At 37.6% G+C, this 4468-nt stretch overlaps 1 pseudogene across 1 annotated transcript; it reads right to left on the reverse strand.

The window, feature by feature from the left end:
* Positions 1 to 3428: 3428 nt before the first annotated feature.
* On the reverse strand, positions 3429 to 3904 carry LOC308627749 (large ribosomal subunit protein eL27-like; annotated as a pseudogene). The gene has a single exon. The product of its transcript is annotated as a large ribosomal subunit protein eL27-like (transcript).
* Between the last annotated feature and the right edge of the window lie 564 nt (positions 3905 to 4468).

Below are 4468 nucleotides of genomic sequence, written 5' to 3' on the forward strand. Positions count from 1 at the left end.
GATACTCTAGAATTGAATCTATTGGTATTTCTCAGCAATAATAGTAATAATTAGAGTTTTAGCTCCAATAAGAAGTCATCTTCCTTTTTTAAGAGGTAATATATCCATGGGACCACCTAGCATCGATAGGCCATCAATACATTTCAGTTAAAGAGGCATTTCCTATACTAATATTTCCCAAAATATAATTCTAGAAATCCTATTCTTTCACCTAGATTCACCAAGGCAATTGTGTCCTACAAGGTCTTTTATAATGTTTTTTATGTGTGCAGGATCCAAAGATCACACATTGCTAGTTATTAGTTCTCTTTAGTTATTCTTAATCTAGAACAGTCTCTTCCCATTTTTCATAACATTGATAAATTTGAGGAGTCTGGGTTGATTGTACTGTAGAATATTATATAATCTGAATTTACAGGATTGTTTCCTCATGTTGAGATTCAGATCTAATATGTTTGTCAGAAAAACAACTTCAGTGATGTTCATACTGTTATTTTTTAAAACTATTTTTATTTTACCTTTAATATGTGATCAAATATTACAGAAATACATAAGGAGAAATGGAAGGTGCTCCAAAATGTCACTCCCAGAAATAATCAGTATTTACATTTTAGTATATATGCCATCAGATTTTTTTCATTTGCATATAACAAAAATGGAACCATTTTCTATATCATTTTTGTAACTTGCTGTTTTCACTTGTTGCCATAGCTTAGAACACTTTCTGTGTGAGTACATTTAGATCTACCTCATTTTTTTTAGTGGTTTGTTTCCAGTTTCTGGCTATTAGGAACTATGCTGCAATCATCATCTATGTAAATTTGTTTTTGTGTACTTACGTGTTTCTGGTTACCTTCCGGAGTAAAATTCCTGGATCAACTTTGATATTACAAACTTGCCACCACAAAAACATTACATCAGTCAATACATTCACCAACAATGCGTGAGAGTGACTTCCTCACATCTTATCCTGGTATTACTACTCTGTTTAATCTTTGCCAATTGGAAGTGAAAATTGCTATCTCATCATCATTTGAATTTTTAAACTATGAGCGAAGTTGAGTATATTTTGTATGTCTATTTCCTGTTTTTGTTCCTTTTTCTGAGCTATCTGTTTATATCCTTTGCCTATTTTCCTACAGGATTATCCTTTACTTACTGATATCTAAGACTCATTTTTATACTAAAGAAATTAACCATTTGTTTTATGTACTTGTAATTATTATTTTGTCCAGCTAATTAGAGCACCTAAGTAACATCCTGTGAAATGTGCTCCAAAGAATATGCCTAACTTAGGAAGAAGCCATGTTTAGACCCTCCTCTTTGAACTTTCCATATAGGGAAAAGAGCCAGAACACCTGCTTGACTTAAATCTCTAGTGTGAATAAAATATATGTATTCATACATACACATACACTGTATGTATAATTTGAAAGTGGTTGTTTTAAAAAATGTTTTCTCTGTGGTCATTTTCTTTCCAAAAAATAAACCACATTAAGATTCTTTAAAATTGGGCTGTGGTGGGTTATAAGGTAGAAGCAGAAATTGTTCTGAAGCTGGAAATAGGCTGTAGATTATTAAACCCAGTGTCTACAGGTGGCCAAATCTCCCTTCTCCCCCTCCGCAATGACTGGACATAGTGTGGAACCCATCACTCTGGAAGGTCTCAGGAAGCTCTGACAAGAAGAGCATCTTCGGAAGGTAGACTCTGTCCACTTAAGTTTCTCCCACCTTGAGCTGCGGGGTTTGGTTGCGTGGTGGCCCGCTAGCAGCCTGCAGATCGCGCTGTTAGGTGTACTGCAGGCCTAAGTTCACTCTTTAGAAATCTTTCCAAACAGAAAGGACTTGTGGGCCAAAGTTTCATTGTTTTCATTTTGCCTTTCCTATCCCAACCAAGTTGGATTCCTTTTCTCACAATTTGGACCATGTCTTTGCATTTCCTGTGAATAAGATTGTCAGCTTCAGAGACGTCTATATTTGGTGATAGGGAATTACGTTCAACAGTTTTACAACGTTCTCCCTAATCATCTCTACTGGTCCCTGGATGTGCTGGCTCTGTGCCCAGTACAAAAATGAAAGATTAGTTAACTGGATGCACTAGGTACATGGCCGCCAGCTGCATTTAGGATGCATGATTAACTCTCTTACTTCTCCTAAGTGCTGCCCGCACTCCTCTGCCCTAAAAGTAATGCAGTTCTTTCTTGTTCAATACTATTGACTCCTCTATAGAAAGAAACAGAGGGAAAAAAATCTCTAACTTTTGATAGCTCAGAGCTGGATCTGTCAGCAATCTGAAATACATTCAGTCTCTGATAATAAAACATTTTCGTATGTTGCTCAGAGGGAGTTAGAAGACATTACCTCGGAATTTGATTTCTCATATGTGAAATCATGAGGTTCATGAGGGCAAAAGTAAGATGTCAACACCCAGCCCCCCAAACAGCCATGAAATAGGAAATAGAGAAATAAACACAAGAAATAGAAAATAAGGAAACAGGCATACTTTCTGAGTGATAAACTCTGAAATCAACACATAATGGCACTGGGCAGAGATATGTAAAATCTCCTTAAAGGGGCAGAAATCAATCATCTAGCCTATGCCTTTAAGGCTTGAGTGCTGTCCACTCAAGCATAAACGCGTATTCAAAGAAAAAAAATGCACATTATTTGTAAAAGAAAACATAGAAACGTTACACGGCTGCTTTTTGGGTTGTTATATAACATGGATATATTAATTTTGTCTCGTCACGGCTATTCTTTCCAACTGCCTTTTTTCCCATGGGAGATACTCACTGGAATAAAAATATTTTTCCCTTTATTTTTTTTACTTGCTAACATAGTGGATCTGCTTGAGAGCTGTTATTAAACACACTCATCTGACTTGGTTGGGATAGAGCCATCAATACCTTCTGAATTTAAGCTACAGCTGAAATATTTTGATAAGAAAAACAGGAAATTGCTCTACAAATAAACCAAGGTACACTCAGGATTGAATCAAAACTTTTCCTTCATGGGAAATAACCTAGCGATATCTCTGTTTTCTTTTGAACAGAAAAGAACTGGCACAGTATATGGCTTATTGTACCACTGTTAAATTCGTTCAAATTTGGTCTTATGGATGAAACATACTGACGATCATATCCTTTGGTTGGACTCCTCAGCAGCTGTCCAATGAACTAGCTTCATAAACAGAACATTGAGAAAAATATTTCTGCTGTTTCATGGACACACCCGTAACACATTCATACAATGGTCTCCCCACGCCCTGGACTTACACACACTCTGTAGTACACAGCGAACAGTTAGCATTCAAAAATTATACATGTTGATTTGATTGTACCACAAGGATATTCATCCTAGCTAGTCATCTGTCAGGGATATTTATCTCCTAAAAACTTTTAATTGCTAGAGATTTTGACTGAATTTTTTTTTTTTTTTTTTTTTGTATTTTTAATGACTGAAACAAGAAAGACCTAAAACCGCAGCTTCTGAAAGAACCATTTGTTCTTGCCGGTCTTGTATCTCTCCTCAAACTTGACCTTGGCCTCTCGTCGGGCCTTGCGTTTGAGAGCAGGGTCTCTGAAGACATCCTTGTTGACAACAGTTTTGTCCAAGGGGATATCCACAGAGTACCTTGTGGGCATGAGGTGATTATAATTATAAACTCACGAAAGACTTGATCTTTGACCTCTTGGCAATTTTCTTCTTGCCCACGGCAGCTGTCACTTTGCAGGGATAGCAATCAATTCCAACCACCAGAGCATGGCTGTAGGGTCGGTCTGAGGTGCCATCATCAATGTTCTTCACGATGACCGCTTTGCATCCGGAGTAGCGACCGGCCAGGACCAGCACCACCTTCCCGGGTTTCATGAACTTGCCCATGTCTGCAGCGACCTCTTGGGACTACAGCCTTGACTGAATTTTGACAATCAGATTTGATGTTCCCCTACCACCTCACCCGTTAGAAGAAAGAAAAAAAAAAAAAAACTACTGCACTCCTCATCCTTCTGATTTGAGTGATTGTGCCATGATGACTTAATTTGCTTTTCATACTTTGCGGAGGAATTTAAATAGCTCAGATGCTTAACTCTTGAAAAAAGTGGTTACTAGTCACATCACACATAGCAACTACTTCCTTTAAGAAATGTCACAAAGATGTTTATAATTTATTGCTGGGCTTGTTCAGCATAGCATACAAATCAACTTACATATTTACATCCAGCATCAAATAGGATATTAAAGGCACTGCTCAAGCCAATCAAAGTAGGCACCCTTACTGGCAACCCCATGGCTCTGCTTTTCCTCACTCTAGCATTTTCTAGATGTTAAAATAATCCCATTCCTATGATGTAGGAGTGCACATGTGTGGTCAGAACCACAAAACACAAGTAAAAGGTGGCACAGGCACCATTCCATGAGTGTCCGTAGCACTCAAAGCTGTTGACCATAGGAGAAGGGAACTCCAAAG

The sequence above is a fragment of the Mesoplodon bidens genome (genome assembly GCF_964165515.1).
Source record: "Mesoplodon bidens genome assembly, chromosome: 14".
NCBI classification, from domain to species: Eukaryota; Metazoa; Chordata; class Mammalia; order Artiodactyla; family Ziphiidae; genus Mesoplodon; species Mesoplodon bidens.